This window comes from Bos javanicus, chromosome 6 (assembly GCF_032452875.1).
Source record: "Bos javanicus breed banteng chromosome 6, ARS-OSU_banteng_1.0, whole genome shotgun sequence".
Classification (NCBI taxonomy): domain Eukaryota; kingdom Metazoa; phylum Chordata; class Mammalia; order Artiodactyla; family Bovidae; genus Bos; species Bos javanicus.
The window spans coordinates 116,826,290-116,852,549 of record NC_083873.1 but is presented as its reverse complement, the minus strand read 5'-3'; the positions used below and the strand labels follow the sequence as shown (position 1 = coordinate 116,852,549).

The 26,260-nt window shown below is 50.8% G+C and overlaps 1 protein-coding gene across 8 annotated transcripts in view; it reads left to right on the top strand.

The window, feature by feature from the left end:
* The first annotated feature begins 818 nt into the window (after positions 1 to 818).
* The window catches only part of NSD2 (nuclear receptor binding SET domain protein 2), a 79,318-nt gene continuing 53,876 nt past the window's right edge, over positions 819 to 26,260 (top strand). For 4 of the 8 annotated variants that reach the window (XM_061421035.1, XM_061421029.1, XM_061421036.1 and 1 more), the window contains exons 1-3: positions 820 to 911; positions 2,118 to 2,157; positions 15,314 to 15,432. The gene's annotated coding sequence lies outside the window, so the exon portion shown is untranslated. Of the gene's footprint in view, positions 912 to 1,574; positions 2,158 to 15,313; positions 15,433 to 15,901; positions 16,155 to 26,260 lie in introns of those variants that run through there. The other 4 variants (XM_061421031.1, XM_061421034.1, XM_061421030.1 and 1 more) reach the window with 4 other exon arrangements.

The following is a 26,260-nucleotide window of genomic DNA, read 5'->3' as shown; positions in this document are numbered from 1 at the left end:
CACAAAGCTCCCCTGCGAGTTCCGGCTGGGATTCGCCGGCGGGGCCGGCTGGAGCCTGACCTCCGCCCTCCCGGATCGCGGCGGCACGACCAGACAAGGTACCCACCCCCACCAGCGCTCCTGCTGGCCTGGGACCCCGAGCCACTGGCGCGAATGACTGCTGGGGAGCGGGGCCCGCGGCCAGCACGGGCGGACCCCCTGCGCAGGGCGCGCGGGGCGGCCGGGAGGGCGCCACCTCCCACGTCCCGGCTTGAGGGCCGCCGGAGCCGCGCTCGCGCGGGGCGGCCTCGCCGGTGGCGATTGGGCGCGCGGCCGTGACGTCATCGCGCGCGCGCGCGCTCAGGGGTCTGGCTCCGGGCTCCGGGCTTTCGGTTGAGCCGCCGCCTGGCGCGCGCCCGTGCCGAGTAGCGGGAGCGGGGCGCGCGCCCGGCGCCAGGCTGAGGCGGCTCGCGGGGTTCCCGCGCCCCCTTCCGCGGCCCGCGCTCTCGGCACCCCCGCGGCAGGCCGTTATCCCAGACCCCCGGCCCCCGGGCCCCCGCCCGCCCGCCGGGCCGCCGCCGCCGCCCCGCCCCGCGCGGATTTGAAAAGCCCGGCCGCAGCCCCGCGGGCGCCGCAGCCAATCAGCGGCGCGCACTTTCCCGCGGCTTCTGCGAGGCGGCGGCGGCCCGGCGGCGGCGGCGGCGGGCGGGAGGCGCGGGGGCGGGGTCGGCGCCGCGCGCGGAGAGCCTCGGCCTGGCCGCGCTGCGCCCGCCGCCGCCGCCGCCGCCGCCGCCGCCCCCTCCCCTCCCTCGGCCCTGCCTCCCTCCCCCGCGCGGTCCCGGCCCCGGCCCCCTTCCCGGCCGCCGCCGCCGCCGGAGCCGGAGCCGCCGCGCCGGAGAGCCGCCGCTGCCTGAGGATGCGCCGCACAACAGGTCACTGGCGCCGCTGGCCCAACCGCCGCGGGCCTGAGGGGCGGAGGGTTGAGGGGCTGAGGGGCTGAGGGGCTGAGGGGCTGAGGGGCCGGGCGGGCGCGGCCATGTTGGGCCCGGCGGCCGGCGGCTGCACCTGTGCCGGCCCGACGCGGGCCGGCGGCCTTTGTTCGCTGCGGCGCCGAGCGGGCCGGGCCGGCCTTTGTGAGGCGCGGGTCGGGGCCGGGGCCGGGCGGCGGCGGGAGGGGCGGCCGGGGCCGCGGGGAGGCGCTTTTTTGTCCGCCGAGGCCCCGGTTGACACTCGGGCTACCGGCCGTTGGTCAGCGCGGGCGCCGGGAGCCCCAGGCCTGGCAGGTGGCGGCGCGGGGACCCCGCCCGGGGGCTGCCGGCCCTCGGCCGCCCGCGCTCGGCCGGACGGTGGTTCCCTCACGGGGCCCCGGGGGCGCGCGCGATGGAGCGGCCGGGGCCGCCCGGCAGGCTCTGCCCCGCTCGCCAGAGGGCAGTTAAAAAAAATCTCGGCGTTGAAGACACGCGGGTCTCGAGCCCGGGCAGAGGGCACAGGAGCCGGTGCCGCCGGCGTCTGCTCCCCCGGTGTCCGCGCCGGTGCCGGGACGTGAGCGGCCACAGGCTTGACAAGTTAGTGCTGCTGAGGCAGGTGATGAGGGCTCGGGGCGCGTGTGCGCGCGTCCCAGAACCGGGGACCCCCTCGGTTCGGGGGACTTCAGAGCGAGGTTAGGGAAGTTCTTGAGGACTGACAATCCCGCGCTCTAAGGCCTTGACTTTTAAATGACTTAAACGCCGAGATACGTGTTCCCTAATCGCCCAACGACTTAAAAAGTTAACGTTGCCACTGCGCGTTGATAACACCGACCGTCATATTTATGTATTTTAAAATGAGATGGTCGAGATGGAAGATAAGTTAGGAGCCATCTCATTTATGCAGCGCTTTCATTTTCCCAAATGTTTTCCATGTCCTCGTTACATGTGTAAGTGTGACCAGAGCAACATGAAAAAGCACCACTCCAACCAGTAGCTCGGAGGAAACCAGTCGTGGGAGCGCAGCCCTTTCCTGGTGTGCTCCGTGCGTGCTCCGGCGCCCCACCACCGACCGGAGTTCAAATCTAAACTGCCGCCTGGAAGTGAAGAGGACTCAGGCCTTAAGCACGATTACTTTGAGTCATTTCCTTTTCTTTTCTTCCATTTTCTCAGACGCTCCGCAGCCTTCAGTTTTGGGCCAGTGGTTGGTAAAGTGAGTACTTTCTGCACGTTTGTGAGTTTCTGTAAGCCTTTTTTTTTTTTTTTAAACTCTGATCTATATAATACAAAAATCCTCGCCTCCTGACTGCATTACTGCAGATCAGGCTGGGCTGGGATTCCAGTGGTGAACATTCCAATTTAAAAGTATCAGAAAAATAACTTTCTGAATTTCAAAAAGTGATGGGCTTGATACTCCCTGGTGGTCCAGTGGTTAAGACTCTTCGCTTCCAGTGCAGGTCCATGGGTTTGATCCCTGGTCAGGGAACTAAGATCCCACATGCTGTGTGGCACTACAAAAAAAAAAAAAAAAGGGCAGTTTATTATTCTGTGTGCACATTTGTGATATATATTATGTCTAAACTAACATAATTTGAAATTTATGGAGACACAACAGAACAAAACAGTGAGTTAAACAGGCTACCATATGTGACTACTACGTTTATGGGTTTTATTCCACCGATTTAAACAGGGCTGTTTAAATAGTACCTGCTTAAATGTGAGGACTCAAATGAGGAATAAGTCGGAATTGCGAGACTTACACGTTAGGAATTAGAGATCTTGTGACTTAGGGAAGAGTGGGTCAAGCCTGCCACCTATTCAAATGACCTCTCCTCCTGCAAGTAGTCCAATTAAAAAAAAAAATTTACTTTTGGGCGTGCTGGGTCCTTGCTGCTGCTCAGGCCCTTCTCTGGTTGTGGACAGTGGGGGCTACTCTCTAGTTGCGGTGCGTGGGCTTCTTGAAGTGGCCTCGCTTGTGCAGCACAAGTCCGAGGGTCACTCGTTGTGGTGCACGGGCTTAGTTGCTCTGCAGCACGTGGGATCTTCCAAGACCAGGGATGGAACCCATGTCTCCTGCTTTGGCAGGCAAATTCTGTACCACTGAGCCACCAGGGAAGCCCCTACAAGTAGTCCAGTTTTAAAAGGCTTACTCATATGGCATAATGTAAACTAACTAGTTACTTCCTTTTTTATGGCTTGACGCTTCAGTTTAAAACAGGTAAAAGTAGGTGAAGTTATATTTACTAAGAAGTGCTGGTGAGGGGATAGAAAACACTAATAAAATGTTGCTATATGAGATTGGGGTTGTCCTTGAGCACACACAAGCATGTGCTCAGGTGAAGCTAAAGTTCCAAATTTATTTTCTCCTGCCATTTTTAATCTAGACAAATAGCCTTTCTCAGTAAACAATTCTAAGTAAACATTTAATCAGTGGGAGTTGAAGTTATTAAGCTTTTTACTTACATATTCTGGTATATGGTTTTTGGTTGGTTGATTTTTGTTTTTTGTTTGGATATAATGCTTGGCTATAGAATGTATGCAATTTTGGATAAGCCTCTTAGTCTTCTAAGCTTCACTCCTTGCCCGGCTGCAGTAATTGGGTCCTTGTTCCTCAAATATGTGGTGACCTGTCTTGATCCAGGCCTCTGCATGGACTGGTGTTGTGTGTGGACCACTGCTTGTCTTTTCCTTAAAGTTTTTTTTATTATTTGAATTTTATTTTTGGCTGTGCTGAGTCTTCCTTGCACTTGCACGGGCTGTCTCTAGTTGTGGCTTGCAGGGGCTACTCTCTTTGCGGAGTATGGGCTGTGCGTGCTCAGGCTTTCGTAGTTTGTCACGTAATTTCTCCGAGGCATGTGGAGTCTTCCCGGACCAGGGATCAGACCTGTATCCCCTGCACTGGCAGGTAGGTTCCTAACCACTGGGAAGCCGTGTCCTCCCATTTTGAACACAGAGGACTCAGCCCTTCAGTGGCCTTATGTGACCTTTTTCCCTTTTGGATGAGCTCTTGGAGGTAGGATTCTTACAGTCTCGGGTGATCTGGCCTCTGCTCATGCCTTCCTATGGCAGGCACTCAGTGAGTGCTGAGTAAATGGGCTTATGACTTGGGACAAACAACCCATTTTAATGCCAGCCTGTGGCCTGTTTGCTTCTCTTTTTTTAAGTCCTGGTGAAGCAGAAAGGGCCCTTCTGGAAGTAACTGAATATGGAAAGTAAGGGGCTGGCTTAAGGTCTCCCTGCTTTAATCAGGGAGCCAAGACACTGTTTGCCAGGAAGGCCTGTTTCCTTTCTTTTCCTTTTGTCTTTGTAGCTAACTCAAATGTTAAATAAAAATTAACTGTGAAATATTGCAAGCATATAAGTACAACAAGTAACAGAACAGACCTGTATGTACCACCAGGATGAATCAAGCAGTGACGTTTCTACCGTACCTCTCTCCCTGTCCCTGGGGAAAGTAAAAATATATACAGAAGCAGGAGGTGACATGGAAGTTCCAGAGGATTATGTTTATACTTTGCAAACTGTCTTTATGTGATTTGTTAACTTTGTTTTTAGGAATTGTTATTTAGGGTAAGCACTTTGGGGAGAAAAAGACTTAAATGAGTTACCCCAGCGATTGGTCAGCATTTTGCACTTTTCTGTTGGTTACAGTATAGTGTTTGAAGGAGCTGATTGATTTGATGAGATTTGCTTTGCCAGTTAAAAAATTCAAGATATCTCAAATTAGTATTGTTCTTGAGTCTGTCTTCCAGAAAGCAAAGGGCCAAAGATGAATTTTTCAGAGCGCCTTAATATCTGTAATACTTAATACTTTCAACAAGGTATACAAGGATGGAAATGGCTAAGTGGTGGTTGAGCTGAGTGCCAGCCTGGTGCTCAACAGCCCTAGTGGTGAAACTTCCCTGGTGGATGTGGAGAGAAGAATGTTTTGTCTTCCTGGAAGGAGTTGGAGTTGGGAGCTCAATTTTTAAGTTAACTGGGTTGTCACAGAAAGAATCAATGGTATGAAATAAGTTTGTTATGCTGTTAAGGGTATGTTTCTATCAGTAGTGTTTCACATTGTAATTAATTTTTCACTTGTGTTTGCTGTTGTGTTAGGGAGGCTGACAGGTCAGGAAGAGTGTTTCTGACTCCAGCTTTCCTCCCCTCAGTCATCTCTCCGTGCTCTGCCTGTCTTTCTGAAATGCGCTTGTGGTCCTGTGAGAGCCCACTTTTCAGGGATCTCAGGGCCCTTTGGGGTTCAAGACCAATCTCTCACTGCTCTTTCTGCCTTTCACTGCACTTTTTTTTTTTGGCTGTGCTGTGCAACTTGTGGGGTCTCAGTTCCCCAACCGGGAATTGAACCTGGGTCCTCCGCGGTGCAAGCTTGCAGTCCTAACTGCTGGATGGCAGTGGGAGTTCCCTCACTGCACTCCTTAGCTTGATCTCACCTGGTCTTTTCAGCCCTCTGTTGTGGCTGAGCTTTTCCTTGGGCCTCTACTCGGTCAGTTTTACCTCCGCTTTCCCCTGTGACCCTCACACACACACACAGACTCACTCTAGTGCCTATGTGGGCACCACTGGCTTTCCTACGCATTCCTTCTCATTCAGCTCTCATCGTGCACCTCACTCCTAGAAAGTGGCCCCAGACCCCTGCCTGCCTTGGGAGCCCTCAGGAGTGTGTCTTGAGCTCTGGTGCTTGGCCGGCCCCTTCCCGGCCCGCCCGGCCTCTGTCTCAGCTGCGCTCGCCTCTGGCCTGTGTCAGGCACTGCAGCCATACTTGGCCCCTGGCCCCTGCATCTGCAGTTCCTTCTACTCAGACACCTGCCTGGCTGGCTCTTTACCTGCCTTTAAGTCTTTGCTTAAACTTCCCTTCTCAGGCACCACCCTTGACCCCTGATTTATGATATCCTTTTGCTGTCTGGCCCTACCCGTCTGCCTCCACTTCTTTTGCCTAGCTTGTATCCTCTGACATTCCGGGTGTTTTCCTTATTTGTCTATGTGCCAGACTGCATCAAGAGGTCTATAACAGTGGAGATTTTTCTCCTTTTGGCTTTAACTACTGTCAGGTTCCCAGTGCCTAGAACAGTACCTGAGTGAATGTCAGTCCTTCAATGACTGTATGAAGACTCTCAGCCCCTGTGTGCTGGCCAGTGCGTGAGAAGTGGTGTGGATCGAGGGCAGTGGTGTGACTGTGCTTGCCCTGGTGTGAGGTGGCAAAGGTGGAGGCCCAGGGCAGGTGAGACAGGCCAGGGAGGAAGCTGGTAAGCCAGTGCTCGAGGACGATGGCCTTCCCCAGACCCAGGGAGTCTCCAGGAAGGGTGGACTGACGCAGGAGAGAGGGCCGGCGTGGCCCTCATGGGCTGGGGCAGCGCATGGCACTGAGGGTAAGGGGGGACGGCTGAGTGACCCTAACACTGACATTTCGAAAGATTTGAGAGGGCACCATTTTTGTCTCACTGCAAGCTAGTAAAATGGAAAGTGGGCCTCATTTCTGATTTACCTCGGTACCTTCAAAAAGAAACTGATCTCACCTACCAGCTGAGAGGTGTCCCTGGTGCCTTCCTATTCATAGAGGAGGAAGCCCTTGGTGTTGGGCGTGGTGTGAAGGCCCTGTGTTTTCCTGAGGTCTTCACTGGCGGGCCCCTTGCAGCTGCTGTGAGGTCTCATCGCCATGCTGCTGCCCCCAGGATGAGCCGCGCTCTGTCACGTGGCTCCCTCCGTCCCCTTTCCCCGCCGGTGCTGCCAGCGCTGTATCCACGGCACTTGGGATGCTCCCAGGTTGGCTGTTCCTCTGAGCGCCAGGCCCTGTCCTGGCAGCACATGGCTTGGGCTCTCACCCTTCATGTCTCCAGGTTCTGAGTTTTTCAGGGTGAGCTCTAAGTTGTCTTCTGGGCTTCAAGCGGCGCCCAGTGTTAACTGAGAGTTAACTCGTGGAGATGTTCATGCTTTCGAGTCTTCTGTTATCCCAAAGATATGTGTGTGTGTGTGTGTGTGTGTATGGCTGTGCTGGATCTTAGTTGTGCCAGGGGGGAATTTTTTTTTAAGTTGTGGCATATGGAATCTAGTTCCCTGACCAGGGATCAAACCCAGGCCCCCTACATTGGGAGCTTGGAGTCTTAGCCACTAGACCACCGGGGAAGTCCCCTAAAGATTTTTATTTAATAAAAATTGAATTCCTGGGTTTTTACAATTGAAGTATGTGTTAGAAATAAGAGCTTCCTGGAAATTCCCTGGTGGTGTGGTGGTTAGGACTGCCCGGTTGCCCTGCTGAGGGCCTGGGTCCAGTCCTTCCCTGGGGAACCAAGATCCCCCAGGGCGCACAGCAGAAAAAGAAAAGAAATAAGAGCCTTCTGTTTGCATCCCCCCAAAGATTGGAAGTCGGTGCCATCTGTGCAGAGTGGCTCCCCCTGTGTCTTAGAGCAGCAAATCTTCGTTCCCTCCTCTCACTGAATCCTCACAGCAGGAAGCTGAATCCCAGAGATGTTAAGTACTGACCCAGAGTCACAGGCTATAAGTGCTGGACCTCCTGCAGGGCCTGACCTCTGCTTCTGTGCTCTGGGAACTCATTGTTCTGCCTCTCAGGGGACATTTGAACATCAGACCGTCTAGACAGGAATAGGAGGATGGGCTGTTATATTTCGTTAGTATGGCCATGTACTTCTGGTGGCATTCCTCCATTCATGGAGAATTAGGAAATTAGCTGTGTTCCATTGATGAGCCAGAACTCGTGTCCTTGCTCCCCTGGACTTGACAGACCTGTGAGGGGGCTGAAATGGGAGAGATGGTGGACAGAAGACTACATCTTTGAAAAATCTGTGAAACTGTCTTGCTCAATAACCGAACCTGAAAACTGATCAGGCCTTTGGTCCCATAAGCACTCACCAGGAGATCCGGGGTGGGGAAAGGAGCACAGGAGGCTGCACTGCAGGGTCGCCGTTTGGCTGAGGACGAGCGGCCCTGCAGGACTGGCGACAGGCCTCCTCCACCGGAGAAGAAGGGGAGTGTGGGCCATGCAGGCTCCTGGAGGCACCGTGGCCGGTCGCCCTCCCACAAAGGGGCTGTGTGTCTCCCGGGCAGGCCAGTTAGGTGGGGGTGAGGCGGAGCTCGACTTGTGTGTTTTTGACAGTGGAACGCTGCCTCGGTTTCTCATTCAGGAGCTTTCCTGTTTTCAGCTGTTACAGTGGTTTTGTTTAAGAAAGGAATTAGTGTCATGTAGAGCCACATACAGAATTTGTCAAGAAGTGCCCCATCGTCTGGGGCTTGCTTCCCAGTTGTGTGGCGAAGGAGCAGCTGGGCCGGCTGGCCTGGGTGCTGGCGGCACACGGAGCGGGTTCGTGCATTTGTGGTCTCCATGACAGAGGGGGAAAGTCGTGAAGGAGACTTGCTGCAGACTCTGCTGCACTTGGTCCGTCTGTACATCCACAGGGCGTCACGCCTGCCTGGGGGCTGAGGCGCGTACAGAGCGTGGAAGAGGGCCCGGGGTCGGGTGGTGAGGGCTCTAGAAGAGGGCACGCCGGCAGAGAGCCCGTGGCAGGAGAGGGCCGAAGGTCAGAGGGGAGGGCGCTGAGTGCAGAGCAGGCTGTGGGGCGGGGGCCGCTCTCGAGGCTGCACGGAGCATTTTCATCTGCAGAGGAGCGTGAGGCCTTGCGGGTTCAGGCAGGCGTGTGAGGGTGGGCGATGCGCCTCTGTTTGCTTTGGAAAGCGCATTTCTCAGGGTCATCTGTGAGCTGGTGGGGGGAGGATCGGGGCGAGGCCATGGGAGGTGGCCTGTGTGTGCTGGCTGTCTGCGTTAGTCTCCCCAGCTGTCTCTCTGCGTGCCCCATGGGACTGGGCAGACTGCCCCCCTTGAAATTGGGTGTGGCTTCGTGGTTTGCTTTGGACAGTGGAAAGGGACACGTGACCTTTGACTGGAGCCCTGAGAGCCGAGTGCTTGGTTACGTTCCCGTGCCCCTGCTCCTGGTGGCAGCGCACAGGTACACGTTCCGAGCGAGAAGGAAGCCTCGGGGTGAGCCAGGTCGCTGCCCGGTAACTTGGTCCTCCAGACCTGGTCCCCAGACTGGCCGCGTGGGCCACCCCGGACCATCTTAGAAGCACGGGCTGGGGCCCACCTTCTGCCTCCCGAGGCCTGAGCTCTGGGGCAGGTGGCCACCTTCGCAGGGTGCCTGAGCCCACCGCGCTGAGAACTGTGCCTGGAGTTCCCCAAAGGCCCAGCGCTCAGGCCTGGCGCAGCCCTGCTGAGGGGCGCGGGTTCCGTAGAGGAGTCAGCGGGAAGGGCCTACAGTCAAGCCACGAGGCCCGTGGGTTGTGGGGAGGGTGTCAGTGACCCCTGAGTTTCTGACAAAGCCAGACAGCAGCCCATTCACTGTCCAAGCAAGATCTATTCTTGTGAGATTTCATTTTCTTGGGTTTCGAGGTTTAGAAACAAGGACAAGGCTAAAGAGGAATTTTTAAAACTGTCGTCGATGCCCTCACCCCCAGATCAGTTTCTCCGGGGCACCCACACTGTCACTGCCCTTTCTCTCTGGACTCCCGGCTTGCTGTCCCCCACCTGCCCTGCCTGCGAGTGGAGGCTCCTTGCTGGCGGCCCTCGCCCCTGCTCCCCACAGTGCCCCAAGGACAGCGCCACCTGGACGCCTTTGATGGGCACTGAGGACCCTGGGCACGTCCGTGTGGGGCAGCTTGCTCTGGGCCCACAGGGGTCCCGTCTGTGTGACTCGGAGCCTGGGCCCTGCCCAGTGTGGGGTGCCAAGATCTCCGACTGCTCTGTGGCTGGGGTCCTGGGGCGGGAGCACTGGCCGGCTTCAGGCTCTTTGCTCTTCCTCAGGTGCGAGGCGGGGGCCTGGGGGAGCAGCGCCCACAGGGGAGCTCAGGGAGACCCCAAGGGCGTGCCCCTGAGGGTTCCCCTCTTTATTATGCATCAGAAATTGTCCCTGATTGCGGAAGACCCCTTGGGATTAGGCCTCATGTTGACAGTTTACGGATTCTCTTCTGTTGAGTTCTGAAATCTGTAGAAAAAAGTATTTATTTCTTTAAGTTCAGCTTCTTATAACTTCTTTGAAGATGTGACCGGTGTTCTGTTTGTGCAGCGCGGAGGCTGAGCCTGTGTGCATGTCTCAGGCCCTGGGTGCTCACAGCAGCCCTGTCGGCAGAGGGCCCGAGCCGCTCCGTCTTCGGCCGGTGCCCCAGGCCTGGCGCCCCCTCCCCTCCCCTCCCTCTGTGAGTTCCCAGCACGGGAATGAGGTAACAGAAACAGTTGTGGATTCCAGCTTAGAGTTTGTGGAAAGCTGCTTTTCAAGGGCATGTGGTTCCTTGACGGATTGTCAAGGCGAACAGTGAGCTAAAGCGGCTCTGGTGGTTTGATCAGGACGTCCCTGGGGGCCAGGGGCTCGGACTCGGCCCGCCCAGTGCTGGGGCCGCGGACGTTCCTGGTCCGGAGCGGCACCCCACACGCTGCACCTGGAGATCCGCCTGCTGCAGCAGAGCTGGTGCAGCCAGAACATTTATCTCTTGTAATCAGAATACATTTCATGAAAAATTTGTATGAATCAGAAAAGTGGGAGGAAACTTAGATAACTAATCTTACCAACCAAATGTTTAGGGATATATTTCCTGTTTGCTTTTCATTCATCAGACTGAACCAGGTGCCCTAAAGACAGTTCCCTTTGTGAGGGTCAGAACGAGATGCAGCAGTCTAGGTGACTGTTCCAAGGAGACAACTGCTTTGCTCTTTCAACTGTTTCTTATATCTATCTATTAAAAAAAACTTGCCTATCTTACAGAGTTGAGAACTTTGAGTTTTGTGTGTTATGTGTTCAGTTCTATCTTCAAGAGATAAGAATTTAGTGTTCTTTCCGCCCCACTTCCCCTTCCCCGGTCTTCCGAGTCCAGTGGTGTCCGGCTGTCTGCGCCTTGCTGATGAGCTGTTCCAGAGAGCCGTGGCTGAGAGCACAGTGGTGTGTGTGTTTACAGTCTCGCAGTGTGGACTTGTGTGCCAGGGCTCACCTGTCACTGCCGGCGTGCTGTCGGTCTGCGTCACTCCCAAGGTGCCCGGTGCCGGGGGCTGTTGGCCCCGGTCCGCCATGCTCCCCGGCTGGGGCCACCCTTGAGGCAGCTTGGGCCTCCTCACAGCATGGTGGCTGTTTCCTGCCGCAGGAAGTGAAGCTGCCCATCCTTTTGCTTATTTCTTGGTTGCACCACGTGGCTTGTGGGATCTCAGGTCCACTGCCTGGGCTTGAAACTGGCCCACGGCAGTGGAAGCCCGAAGTCCTAACCACTCAGCCGTCAAGGAGCTCCCCTGCGGACAAGCCTTTTATTTATTTATAAAAACACTTAAAAAAAAAGGATGTGTTTGATCTATTTGTTTTTTGACTGTGTGGCACGCAGGATCTTAGTTTCCCCAGCCAAGGATTGGACCCGTGCCCCGCAGGGGAAGCCCAGAGGCGTAACCCCTGGGCCACCAGGGAAGCCCTGCCAGTCCTTTCGGAGGTGAGGCCAGCTCTAGCCTGACATCGCTCTTGCTGTGTGCAGTTGGGAGCAGCCACAGGCCTGGGCGAGGATCAAGGATGTGGAGAAATAGACTTTATCTCTTGGTGGGGGGATGACAAAGAATTTTTGGCCATCTTTAATATGCCACAGGTTTTGTTTGACTTTTTTTTTTTATTTTAAAAAATTATTTTAATTGGAGATTAATTATTTTACAATATTGTGGGTTTTTTGCCATACGTTGACATGAATCAGCCATGGGTATACATGTGTCCCCCCATAATCCCCCTCCCACCTAATATACCACAGTTTTAACAGTTTTTACTTATTTTAAAAATTTTGTTTTGTGTTTTAGCTGCACTGCAAGACTTGTGGGATCTTGGTTCTCTGACCAGGGATTAAACCTGGCAGTGAAAGTGCAGATTCCTAATTGCTGGACCACCAGGGAGTTCCAACAATTTTTGGTTTGAATGAATATTTATTAATTGTTACATTGTTTAGCTGAACACAATTTTCCTAGTGAAAAAAAATTTTTTTTTTTGTCTATTTGCTTAGTTTTCCATGCATCTGTTACTAATGCAGGCTCAGGTTTTCCAGATGAGTTGTGTAAAAAGCCTTTTGAGATGGTCAGTTACGCGTTTTTCCCTTGGGGAGCCTGTCTGCTGGAACTGTTTGTCTTCCTGCTCCAGACGGGGCTTCCTAGACGTGTGCCACGGCTGCAGGCGCTTTGTCTTCTGCGGGAGACCACTCACCCCTTAGGTCTCATGTCTTCCAAGGTTTGCCATCATGTTTTGGTGGTACGTCTTTTGGGGGGTTATCTCAGAAAGTGTGGGAGGCAGCGTTAAATTTTAGAGACCTTGCATGCCAAAATGATCTGTTCTGTGTTTAAACTTGATGATAGCTTGTCTAGATACGTAATTTAGATTGAAAATAGCTTCTCTCAAAAAACTGAAGATGGGAATCCCCTGGTGGTGTAGTGGTTAGGACGCCTTGCTGTCACTGCTGAGGGCATGAGTTCAATCCCTGGTCAGGGAAATAAGATCCCACAAGCTGAGCAATGTGGCCAAAAATGAAAATAGCTGAAAAATCTGACGATACTGCTTTGTTATCCGGGGGTTTTTCATGAGTGTTTCCTTTTTTAAGATAACTGATGCTGGCCTGTCACCTACCTTCACCCCAAACCACGTGGTCTCTTTTGTGTTCATCCTGTGGAGTGCTCAGTGGGTCTTTTCAACCTCTTGATTCTGGGCATCTTATTTCTTTGCTGATGTTTAGAAATCTTGACTCCACTTGTTTATATTTCCCCCAGCTTTATTATGGTGTAATTGACAAGTAAAATCTTCAGTTTTCAGTGTGCAGTGTCTAGGGGTGTGACAGGCAGCTCTCCGTGGGGTTGAGAGTGTCATCATGTGTCTGTGAGGTGATGGGCGTTCACTGAATTTAGCGTGGAAATCATTTCCTTGTGTACATCAGAATCATCGTGCCATACACCTTCAGCTTACACAGCGTGTGTGCGTGCTCAGTCGCGTCCCACTCTTCGTGACCCCTGGACTGTAGCCCACCAGGCTTCTTCATCCATGGCATTTTCCGGCCCAGAATACTGGATTAGGGTGCCATTTCCTGCTCCCGGGGATCTTCCCAAAGTCTCTTGTGTCTCCTGAATTGGCAGGTGGATTCTTTACAACTGTGCCATCTGGGAAGCCCTGAAATTTATACAGTGCTGCATGACTGCATGCATCTCAATAAAACTGGAAAAGAAAAGGAATTAGGACTGAAAAAATTGTGTACAATGTAAGGATTTGATCCACCATGTGCACTGTGAAGTGGTCACTCTAATCAACTTAACACATCTGCCTCCTCTCTCAGTTCCCTTTTGTGTGTGGGGGTGAGCGTGCTTCACATTTTCTCTCCCAGCAAGTTTCGAGTACGAAGCCCGCTCTTCTGATTATAGTCCCTGGACTGTGTGTCTTTAGAACTTGCTCACCTCACAAACGAACGTCTGTCCCTTTGGCAGTACCTCTCGGTCTCTCCTGCCCCTCAGCCTCTGGCAACCAACCGCCCATTCTACTCTCTGCTTCTACGAGTGTGACTTTTATTTTACATTTCACGTAAAAGTGAGAGCATGCAACGTTTGAATAGAGCGTCCTCTGGGCTGATCCATGTGCAGATGGCAGAATTTCATTTTTAATGCCTGAATGATATTCCACCATGTGCATAAGCCCCCTCCTTTTTTTTGGCCACTCTGTGTGACATGCAGGATCTTCGTTTTCCCACCAGGGATTAAACCCTGGCCACCTGCATTGGGAGCATGGAGTCTTAGCCACTGGACCGCCAGGGAAGTCCCTAAAGCCCATTTTCTTTTTCCATTTGTCTCTGCGCGTGGACTGTTGGGAGTGATGCTGCAGAACGTGAATCTGTGGACGTGTCTTCAGTGTCTGGGCTCATTTCTGTCTGGTGCGTCCTCAGAGGTGGGCTTGCTGCGTCCCACAGCAGCTCCGGTTTCCATTCCTGAGGAATCTGTTCTCTCTTCGCAGTCGCTGCACTGGCTTACGTGCCCACCAGCAGTGCGCAAGGGCTCCCTTTTCCCTGTGGCCTCACTAACGCTTGTGATCTCTTTTTGATGATAGCCATTCTGACAGGTATGAGGTGGAGGCTCATTATGGTTTCATTTGCGCTCCCTGAGCATCTTTTCCTGTGCCTGTTGCCCATCTGTATGCCTTCTGTGGAGGAATGTCAGTTCAGATCTCTTTGAGAATTTTAAAAATCTTGTGTTTCTGGAACTTGTGCCACATGGATGTTTCGTTAGCGTGGTCTTCAGATTTTTTCCTTTTTCTGCCCCGTGCTGCTTCCTTCCTGCCCCTTCCTCATTTACTTTCCTGTTTCCTTAGGTTTCCTCTTCCTCCTCCCCTCATCTTTCTTCTCCTTCCATCTCCTTTCCTGCCTCCATCCCTCCTTTCTTCTGCTCTGGCAGTTCTGTAGGGACCATGGTATCTGGGTCTCTCTGTTTGTCCCCTTAGTGGTTGTGGAATGCAGTTACAAAGAGAGCAGTGATTTTTAAATTATTTTGGAAATATTTTTACATTTTCACAATGTTCCTTTAAAAATCGAAAGAAAAACTATAAATAGATAATATGTTCACATGCTTCAGAGTTGAAAAGTTTAGTGTGAAAAGTCTCTCCACTGCCGTGTCCCCAGCCACCTAACCTCCTCCTGGAGGCGCCCAGGCTCCAGGGTGGCCCGAGCGAGCCAAGGACAAGTATGTGTGCTTGGCGGGTTCTCTCTTTCCCTCTAGTGTGTTCCTCTAGTTTCCTAGCTTTCTTTTGCTTTTACATTTTTATCTCTCAAGTTAAATTTTCCCCAGATGCCTAATGGCCCTCGATGCAGGCCCGCTGTTGAGATGGAGGTCCAGGAGCTGATGACGGGGCTCTGGGTGGGGGCTTCGCCGAGGGCCGATGGGTCGGGACCCACCGGCAGGGTCCTGGCAGGTGGCCTCAGCGGGCTGTTTTGCAGTCTGCCGCCTGGAGCGCCCGCTCCAGTGCCCCCGTCCTTTGAGTGCGCTCCACTTCTCCCACTGGCTGCCAGGCTATGGGTGGGGCGGTTGGGACTTTGGTCTTCAGACTTCGGGCTCCCAGTGTCGTGTAGCACATGCCCCTGCTATTATGCCTTGTAAGGCATATTTTAGAGGGAAAATAGGAAATACCTTACAGATATGTGAATGATACATCTTAATATGATGATGCCTTTCCTACTCAACCAAAGATTTGATAGTTTAAAAATTAACATAAAATTAATCAGTTAAGCTCTTTTGAAGTATATAATTGGGTGGTTTTTTTTAGTACATTGTCAGTACAGTGTTAATGCAACCATCACCACTATCTAAATCCTGAATATTTTTGTCACCCCAGTAGGAAGCCCGGTGCCTGCTGAGCAGTCACCCCTCCTTCCTGCGTGTCCCCAGCCACCACTCTCCTTTCTGTCTCTGGACTCTCCTGTTCTAGACGTGCTGTAGAGACAGAGTCGTGTGGTAAGTGGCTTTCTGTGACTGGCTTCTTCAGCTCTGCGGTGCTTCTGAAGCCTTGAGGTTTGTCCGTGTTATGGCATGTGTCAGTATTTCATTTTTATGACTGAAAGTCCTATTGTATGGCAGGGTCCACTTTTTCCCCCGCCAGGTGGCTTGTGGGATCTCAGTTCCCCCAGCCAGGGGTCACACCTGGGCCCCCAGCAGGAGAAGCATGGGGTCCTAACCGCTGGACACCAGCAGAGTCCAGATCACTTCTGATCTCATCTGTTTATCAGTTGTTAGGACATTGGGTTGTTTTTTTTTCCTTTTGAAAAATAATTTTGTGAAAATTCTTGTACAAGTTTTTGTATGAATATATGTTTTTAGTTCTCTCTTGGGTAGATTCTAGGAGTGGGATTGCTGGTTCGCGTGGCAGTTGAGGGACTTCTTGATTGTTCCCAGCTTCAGCTGCTCTATTTTCCATCCCTGGCAGAGTGCGAGGGGTCCCGAGATTTGCCGCTCTGCACAGAGACAAGAGGACAAGCAGGCCTGGGGCTGGAGGCAGCGCCAGCCTGAGTGTCCGCGCAAGGCTAGGGATGGGCCACAGGCAGAGAGCGCCCGGGTGGCTGTGCCCAGGGCTGGCCTCGAGCTGGCCTGTGCGCCAAGCTTCTCTGAAGTGAGCACAAAACAAGGAGCAGGTCCGTTACAAAGGCCTTACTGTCTGCAGAAGGAGCAAAACTTTTGCTGTGAGTGAGTTCTCCATTCTGTAAACTAAAGCCTCTCAGTAGAGAGTCTGGCAGAGTGACGAGCTGCTGGGTCCTCAGTCCCTGTTCTGTAGCAGATTCCATGCTGATCCCGCTGCTCCACACGGAGTTTTTTGCCCTGAGACTGGAGGTCCTATGGTCATTGTGCGGAGGCAGCACCAGTCTGTTCCAGGGAGACTTGTGCAAACGTTGGAAAGCAAGGCAGTGTCAGGGAGTATGTGTGCGCGCTTCCGTTGTGCTCGCAGACTTGACTTTTCCATTTAAGTCTCTCTTCTGCTTCCGGACGAGTGACGAGCTTGGTGCCTCTCTGGGTTCTGGGGGAGGCCTGCCTGCTGTCCGGCACTGAGCCTGCCCCTGGGGACTCGGCTCAGCGTCGCAGCATGGGCTCCGCAGGCTGCAGCTGCACCTGGAGCTCCAGGAGGGCGGGTGCGGCGGCCTCCTGAGCGCAGGGAGGACGCTCTTCTGCCGCCCTTCCACCCTCCCCCAGGCCTTCCCTTCCCCTCTCCCCGTCTGTACCTTAGACCCTCCGTCTCCCCCTCTGGAATATCAGCTCCCCAGGAACAAGGTGTGTGCTCTGTTTACCGCCCTGCTTCCGCATGTTGGAAAGGGGCCTGTGCGCACTGGCTGGTTCTAAACCATGTCGTGTCATCCGGGCACTTCTTTGGAGAGTGGTGCTTTTCCCTTCATCGTGGACACCCCTCCTCTGTTCCATGTGGCCTCCCCAGCTGCTTGCCATGCCAGCGCCGGCAGTGGAGCATCTGTGACGTGCATGGAGTGGGTTACGCCGTCTTCAGAGCTTGTTCCACAAGGCTGCACGGTGATGCTTGGCTCCCCATGGAAAACCATTCGTCACTCTGAGCTGTTAGTTTCTGCTTTAACTAACACGTTTTTGGTTTTCACTGTAAGGGCATCAGGGTTTTCTTTCCTTTTATAACGACTGTATGTTGCATTTTGTTTTTAGACATTTTAAAAGGGAAAGGCTTTGTAGACGAGAGGTGCCCTAAGCCGCCAGCCTCCCTGCAGCAGCAGCAGTAGCAGCTTGCCTCTTGGAGAGGTGACTCTTCCCTTCAGCTTCCCCACGTTCGCTCTGCTGACCCACTCCTCTGTTGTCTTTGTCCTTGTGGATTGACCCTTCGTTTGTAATTCTTTTTTGAAAGTACTTACTTATTTACCTGGCCGCGTCAGATCTTTGCCGCGTCGTGGGGGTCTTTTGCTTTGGCGCGCAGACCCCGGCTGCGGCACGTGGGCTGCGCGGCTGTGCTGTGTGAGCTCTGTCGGCCTGCGGCATGCTGGGAGTTAGTTCCCCCGGTCTCCCCTGCATCGCACGGCAGACTCTTAGCTGCTGGACCACCAGGGAAGTCCCTGAGACTCTTGGCTGTCATTGCAGTTGGGGTTTCTATAAGGAGTGTAAGTAAATGTGAGAAAGGAAGCCTCACATTTTTTTAAATACAAAAGTGGTTTTAGAATTACCACTCCCCCTATTTTCTGCGTCCTGTGTTTTCCCTCTGGGTTTGTATTTTTGCTCTAGTATGTCTTTTAGCATTTCTTTTGTGGAAGGAATATGTATATTAAACTCCCTTAGTTTTCGCATGTCTGAATATACACTTTGGCTCATGCTTGGTAATAATTTAGATTAGAAATTCTCTCTTCCCTGAGCACTTTGCAGAGGCTCTGCCATCTGCTCCTCTCAGTTGAGGCTGCACAAAGCCTGTTTCCGTTCCTCTCCTCGTGCTGAAGTCTATCCATTAACTTATTCTTTATGGGGACTTAGGTGTGAAGATTTTCTTTTTTGTCCTTCATATTCACAAAAGTATGTGTTTAGGTATTGATTTGTTTCTCTTTATCTTGCTCAGAACCCTGGTGCCCTTTTTAATCTGAATACTTAAGTTTTGTTTCATCTCTGGAAAAATTTCCATCATTATCTTTTTGAAAACTGCCTTTCCCAGATCCTTCCTAGTTTCTCCTGGAACTCCAGGGGAATGTAAACTCCCTGAAAGCAGAATGTTCTTCACATGTGTATGTGTGCAAAAAATTGGCATCTTAACCGTCATTACATGCACAGTTCAGGGGTATTAAGTACATCCGCATTATTGTGCACCCATTACTGCCACCTGCTTCAGAGCTTTCCCATCTTGTGAGACGGAACTGTTTTCCAGTTGAACACCGCTCTTCATTCTCTTTTCCCCATTGCCTTGCAAGCTGCTTTCTATCAGTACTTCCTGTCTCTATGAATTTGATTACTCTCGGGACCTCATAAAAGTGCAGTCAGGGAGTTCCCTGGTGGTCCAGTGGTTCAGTTCAGTTCAGTCGCTCAGTCGTGTCTGACTCTTTGCGACCCCATGGACTTCAGCACGCCAGGCCTCCCTGTCTATCACCAACTCCCGGAGCTTCCTCAAACTCACGTCCATGGAGTCGGTGATGCCATCCAACCATCTCATCCTCTGTCGTCCCCTTTTCCTCCTGCCTCCAATCTTTCCCAGCATCAGAGCCTTTTCAGATGAGTCAGTTCTTTGCATCAGGTGGCCAAAGTATTGCAGTTTCAGCTTCAGCATCAGTCCTTCCTATGAATATTCAGGGTTGATTTCCTTCAGGATTGACTGGTTTGATCTCCTTGCAGTCCAAGCAACTCTCAAGAGTCTTCTCCAACACCACAGTTCAAAAGCATCAATTCTTGTGCTCAGCTTTCCTTATAGTTCAACTCTCACATCCATATATGACCACTGGAAAAACCATAGCTTTGACTAGATGGTCCTTTGTTGGCAAAGTAATGTCTCTGCTTTTTAATATGCTGTCTAGGTTGGTCATAGCTTTTCTTCCAAGGGGCAAGCGTCTTTTCATTTTATGGCTGCATTCACCATCTGCAGTGATTCTGGAGCCCAAGAAAATAAAATCTGTCACTGTTTCCATTGTTTCCCCATCTATTTGCCATGAAGTGATGGGACCAAATGCCATGATCTTAGTTTTCTGAATGTTGAGTTTTAAGCCAACTTTTTCACTCTCCTCTTTCACTCTCATCAAGAGGCTCTTTAGTTCTTCACTTTCTTCCATAAGGGTAGTGTCATCTGCATTTCTGAGGTTATAGATATTTCTCCTGGCAATCTTGATTCCAGCTTGTGCTTCTTCCAGCCCAGCACTTCTCATGATGTACTCTGCATGTAAGTTAAATAAGCAGGGTGACAAGATACAGCCTTGACGTACTCCTTTTCCTATTTGGAACCAGTCTGTTGTTCCATAGTCAGTTCCAACTGTTGCTTCTTGGCCTGCATACAGATTTCTCAAGAGGCAGGTCAGGTGGTCTGATATTCCCATCTCTTGAAGAATTTTCCACAGTTTGTTCTGATCCACACAGTCAAAGACTTTGGTGTAGTCAATAAAGCAGAAATAGATGTTTTTCTGGAACTCTCTTGCTTTTTCTATGATCCAGTGGATGTTGGCAATTTGGTTCCTCTGCCTTTTCTAAATCCAGCTTGAACATTTGGAAGTTCACGATTCACGGACAGTTGATGCCTGGATTGGAAAATTTTGAGCATTACTTTGCTAGTGTGTGAGATGAGTGCAGTTGTGAGGTAGTTTAAACATTCTTTGGCATTGCCTTTCTTTGGTATTGGAATGAAAACTGACCTTTTCCAGTCCTGTGGCCACTCCTGAGTTTTCCAAATTTGCTGGCGTATTGAGTGCAGCACTTTCACAGCATCATCTTTTAGGATTTGAAATAGCTCAGCTGGAATTCCATCACCTCCACTAGCTTTGTTCATAGTGATGCTTCCTAAGGCCCACTTGACTTCACACTCCAGGATGTGTGGCTCTAGGTCACACCATTGTGGTTATCTGGGTTGTGAAGATCTTTTTTGAATAGTTCTTCTGTGTATTCTTGCCACCTTTTCTTACTATCTTCTGCTTCTGTTAGATCCATAGTGTTTCTGTCCTTTATTGTGCCCATCTTTGCATGAAATGTTCCCTTGGTATCTCTGATTTTCTTGAAGAGATCTCTAGTCTTTCCCATTCTGTTGTTTTCCTCTATTTCTTTGCATTGATCACTGAGGAAGTCCCCTGGTTAGGACTCTGCAATTTCACTGCTGAGGGCGTGGGTTCAACCTCTGATCGGGGAACTTAATATCCTGCAAGCTGTGTGAAAAAGTGAAAGTTGCATCCGACTCTTTGTGACCTCATGGACTATACAGTCGTGGAATTCTCCAGACCAGAATATTGGAGTGGATAGCTGTTCCCTTCTCCAGGGGATCTTTCCAACTGAGGGATCGAACCCAGGTCTCCCACGTTGCAGGTGCATTCTTTACCAGCTGAGCTGCGGCAGGCTGTGTGATATGAGCGGACACAGTGGAGCCGTCAGCACTGTCCTGTGAGCAGCTTCTTCTGCTTAGTGCAGTGCATGCGGGGTGTGCGCGTGCTGTAACGTGTCTCATGCTTCGTTCCTCTTTAGGGCAGAATAATATTCCATTGTCTGAGGATCTCAGTTTATCAATTCATTCACCTGCTGAAGGACACCTTGATTGCTCCCAGGTTTTGGCAATGATGAAACTGATACAAACCTCCATATGCAGGTTTTTCTGTGGATGTAAGTTTTCAGCTTCCTTGGGTAAATTCCAAGGAGTGGGATTGCTGGATCGTATGATGAGAGTATGTTCAGTGTTGTGAGCAACCACCAAACTGTGTTCCCAGCAGCAGTGAGGAGACTTCCTGCTGCTCCGCATCCGCTCAGGCAGCTGGTGCCGTCAGTGTGGTGGACTCTGGCTGTGCTGAGTGGCGTGGAGTGACTGCTCTCCCTGCGGTCCTCCACGGGGCATGCCTCAGGCCGGCTCTGGAGTGGAGAAGCCCCTGAGCAGTCCCAGCTGCCTGGCAGGGCTGCGCAGCATCGTTCCTCCCAGGCCCACCGTTTGTTTCTTGGCTCGGGGTTTGGGCCCCCACCGCCTTCCGAGGCAGTTTTTGAGGATGACTGTCTCTTCAGGGGCCTCCAGGGGTGTTTGCTGTGGGCCCAGCCCTGGGCTGCTGGAGGAGCGGCTCAGCACACAGCGCTCTGACCGCTGACCTGTGGCGAGGCCGGTGCTTAGTGCCCAGGAGCTGCAGCATGGGGGCGGCCACTTGCTGAGAGGAGGCAGTGGTGGAGCCCGAGGCTGGCCCAGGCCACGACCCCGCACTCTGTGCCCTCTGAGCCTGCAGCTCTCTGGGGCCTGGGCGCCCACCTGATCCTGCCTGCTGCTCCAGGCCTGGCTCGGAGGCCTGTGTCCTGTCCCTTGCTGCCGTTCCCGGAGGCTCATTGCTCTTCCCATCTCATTTCTGAATCTGGAGATTTCCCTCTCTTGTTTTGAATTAGGTGATATATATAGTTCACTTTTTTTTTTCTTTAAAAAAAATAATAATTTGGCCATCTTCACCAGAAATCTCCTGAAACGTGTTAAAATGGTAACGTAGTTCATCCTAATGTTGAGCCATCATTTGTGAATAAATGCTCTGTAGCTATGATACCTTATTTTACTATGTATGGCAATAACTGGGTTTGATTTGCTTCTGTTATGTCATTGTTTTTTATGGTCCTACTCTACTGATCTTGGTCGATAGCTTTTTTTTGTACTACTTCTCTGGCTTTGGTGGGAGAGGTATGCCGGCCTTACGTAGTAATGTTTGGGAAGCTCTCCGTCACTTTCCATGCTGTGGAGCAATTTAAACAATAGGAATGCTGTGTTTACGTGATGAATAATACACAGCAGTTGGAAAGACTGAGTTGTGCTTGTTTTTTATATCAACAGTGGAAATCAGTGTGTGTTGATCGAATCGCAGGTCCGGTGTGGTAGCATTTCTTGGCATGCAAACCCCATGCAGCAGTTCTCCATTCCTGGGTGTGTTGCATAGCCTGGAATGGTGGTTTGTGAACCGATGGTGGGGGACTGAGTGGGACTTGGGCTTCCTGAACAGGCAGATGCCATCTTTGTTTTCCTCAGTCACCCTGTCCAAGGCCTGCAGGAGGTGGCGCTGTGCTGGTAGCTTGTGTTCGGCTTCTAGCTGTTGGACTTGGGGCTCCCAGTGGGTGCTGTGGGCACGAAGAACCAGAGCCCCAGGACACTGTTGTGGGTGTGTGGTGGGCGGTAGGCAGCCTGCTAGACTGAGCCTGGCTTTTCTCGCCTGGGGCCCTGGGTGCCCTGAGCCCGTCTTGCCTGTCCTCGGCTGGAGGTGCACATTGTCCAGAGGTCTTCTTTTATGTCAGAAAAGCTTGAAGCAAATGTGGCAAGATGTTGAAAGCTGTCACTTTGGACTGGTGGGCGTGCATATGTGCCCTGTCGTTATTTGTACTGTTTTGCTTCTAAAACTCATCCCTCTCCCCCGATTGAGGGTCACTGAGCCAGTGAAGCCCTCTGGGCCGTTCTTCGTGAATTTTGTGGGCTTTGCAGGTTTTCTACCTCTTGGTTGTGTTTTATGTTTTTCTCAGAATGCTAGATAGAATGAAAGATTTTCTAACTTACTGGTATAATCTTGGTAAAAAATGAAAGCTCCTTGAAAGATCAAGTCAATGGTTGGTGCCGTGTTGGAAGTGAGAGTGGACCCTCTTTAGAGGGCCATGCCTTCAAGCGTTGTCCCAGATGGAATCCTGAAAAGTAGTGAGCAGCCCACAGTTTCAAGTTGAGGGAGGGAAACAGACCAGATGCACAGAGAAACAAGTACCTTGAGTGAAAATAAAGCACCAGCAGTAGACACAGGTCTGCAAAGACCAGATATTCAATAGTTGTGTCTGATATATGCAAAGATTTAAAAGAAACTTGAAAATTCCAACAGGAACAGGCAATCTTGAAAATGTGGTTCACATGTAGATAACGATCACCTACGCCAGGCATTAAATCCAGGGGAGCCAGAAATCTGAATCTTTGTGTAAGTATTCCAGACTTCAGTGTTGGGACTGGCCTCTTGATTACCCGTCTGTTGGCTCTGTCTCTTAGTGTCGTGGTCTTAGCTGTTGCTCTGACCAGGGCTGCCGTTTGCACCCTCACTCGCACAGGCTCCTTGGAGCTCGCGGAGCCTCTGGGCAGCAAGCACGGGTGCTGCGGCTGTTGTCTGTGTTGTGTCTGTGAGGGTGTAGCGCGGCGTTGCGCCTTTTGCTGTAGTCACTTGAATGTTAAGAAGCTGAGGAACAGGTAGCCTCACTCTCGTTCACCGTTTCTGGTGTCCTTCATTTCTTCCTAAAGGTCCCATGTCAGTCTGGTCTCATTTCTCATCAACCTTGAGAACTTCTGTTAGCATTTCTCATAGTGAAGATCTGATGGCAACAACTTCTTAATTGGTATTTCTTTTAAAATATATTTAGTCATCATTCTTGCAGAATATTTTTTCTGGGTATCAGATGCCGGGTGGACAGTTTTTTCTTCTCCCCATTATTCTAATCATGGCTGGATTCTGTTTCTCATGAGAAGTTGAATGACCATCCATGTCATTGTTTTGTATTTAATGGACCTTTTTTCCCCCTCTGCTATTCAGGGTTTTTCTTTATCTTGGTTTAAATGTTTCCACTGACTATATAGAAGAAAACAACAGAATGGGAAAGACTAGAGATAATTAGAAAATTATCAAGAAAATTAGAGATACCAAGGGAACATTTCATGCAAAGATGGGCTCGATAAAGGACAGAAATGGTATGGACCTAACAGAAGCAGAAGATATTAAGAAGAGGTGGCAAGAATACACAGAAGAACTGTACCAAAAAGATCTTCACAACCCACATAATCACGATGGTGTGATCACTGACCTAGAGCCAGACATCCTGGAATGTGAAGTCACGTGGGCCTTAGAAAGCATCACTACGAACAAAGCTAGTGGAGGTGATGGAATTCCAGTTGAGCTATTTCAAATCCTGAAAGATGATGCTGTGAAAGTGCTGCACTCAATATGCCAGCAAATTTGGAAAACTCAGGAGTGGCCACAGGACTGGAAAAGGTCAGTTTTCATTCCAATCCCAAAGAAAGGCAATGCCAAAGAATGCTCAAACTATTGCACAATTGCACTCATCTCACACACCAGTAAAGGAATGTTCAAAATTCTCCAAGCCAGGCTTCAGCAATACGTGAACAGTGAACTTCCAGTTGTTCAAGCTCGTTTTAGAAAAGGCAGAGGAACCAGAGACCAAATTGCCAACATCTGCTAGATCATCAAAAAAGCAAGAGAGTTCCAGAAAAACATCTATTTCTGCTTTATTGACTATGCCAAAGCCTTTGACTGTGTGGATCACAATAAACTGTGGAAAATTCTGAAAGAGATGGAAATACCAGACCACCTGACCTGCCTCTTGAGAAACCTATATGCAGGTCAGGAAGCAACAGTTAGAACTGGACATGGAACAACAGACTGGTTCCAAATAGGAAAAGGAGTGGTTCAAGGCTGTATCTTGTCACCCTGCTTATTTAACTTACATGCAGAGTACATCATGAGAAGTGCTGGGCTGGAAGAAGCACAAGCTGGAATCAAGATTGCTGGGAGAAATATCAATAACCTCAGATACGCAGATGACACTACCCTTATGGCAGAAAGTGAAGAGGAACTAAAAAGCCTCTTGATGAGAGTGAAAGAGGAGAGTGAAAAAGTTGGCTTAAAGCTCAATATTCAGAAAACAAAGATCATGGCATCTGGTCCCATCACTTCATGGGAAATACATGGGGAAACAGTGGAAACAGTGTCAGACTTTATTTTTGGGGCTCCAAAATCACTGCAGATGGTGACTGCAGCCATGAAATTAAAAGACGCTTACTCCTTGCGAGAAAAGTTATGACCAACCAATAGATAGCATATTGAAAAGCAAAGATATTACTTTGCCAATAAAGGTCCGTCTAGTCAAGGCTATGGTTTTTCCAGTGGTCACGTATGGATGTGAGAGTTGTACTGTGAAGAACTAGCTGAGCACTGAAGAATTGATGCTTTTGAACTGTGGTGTTGGAGAAGACTCTTGAGAGTCCCTTGGACTGCAAGGAGATCCAACCAGTCCATTCTGGAGGAGATCAGCCCTGGGATTTCTTTGGAAGGAATGATGCTAAAACTGAAACTCCAGTACTTTGGCCACCTCATTCGAAGAGTTGACTCATTGGAAAAGACTCTGATGCTGGGAGGGATTGGGGGCAGGAGGAGAAGGGGACGACAGACGATGAGATGGCTGGATGGCATCACTGACTCGATGGACGTGAGTCTGAGTGAACTTCAGGAGTTGGTGATGGACAGGGAGGCCTGGCGTGCTGCAATTCATGGGGTCGCAAAGAGTCGGACACGACTCAGCGACTGAACTGACTATACCTGGGTGTGGGTTCTTTTACATATATCCTGCTGAGATTTGGGCTTCCCTTGTGGCTCAGCTGGTAAAAAATCCACCTGTAATGCAGGAGACCTGGGTTCGATCCCTGGGTTGGGAAGATCCGCTGGAGAAGGGAAAGGCTCCCCACTCCAGTATTCTGGCCTAAAGAGTTCCATGGACTATATATATATAGTTCATGGGGTTGCAAAGAGTCGGGCACGACTGAGCGACTTTCAGTTCACTTCACTTCTGCTGAGATTTGGTGAGCTTCTTGAATCTCTGAATTTATGTCTCACTGAATCTGAAAAGTTTTCTGTTTAATTTTTCCCAAATGTTTTTTTCTATCTCATTGTTTCTTCCCTCTCCTCTGGGTAGGAGTGGGAATCCAGACCCTTTGATGTTGGTCTATAGCACAAGATTGCTGGGAGAAATATCAGTAACCTCAGATATGCAGATGACACCACCCTTATGGCAGAAAATGAAGGGGAATTAAAGAGCCTCTTGATGAATGTGAATGAGGAGAGTGAAAAAACTGGCTTAAAACTCAACATTCAAAAAATGAAGATCATGGCATCCAGTCCCATCACTTCATGGCAAATAGATGGGGAAACAATGGAAACAGTGACAGATTTTATTTTCTTGGGCTCCAAAATCACTGCAGATGGTTACTACAGCCATGAGATTAAAAGATGCTTGCTCCTTGGGAGAAAAGCAATGACAAACCTAGACAGAGTATTGGAACTCTGACATCCCCTATAGACAGTACTAGAGATATTACCTATAAAGGTCCGTATAGTCAGAGCTATGATTT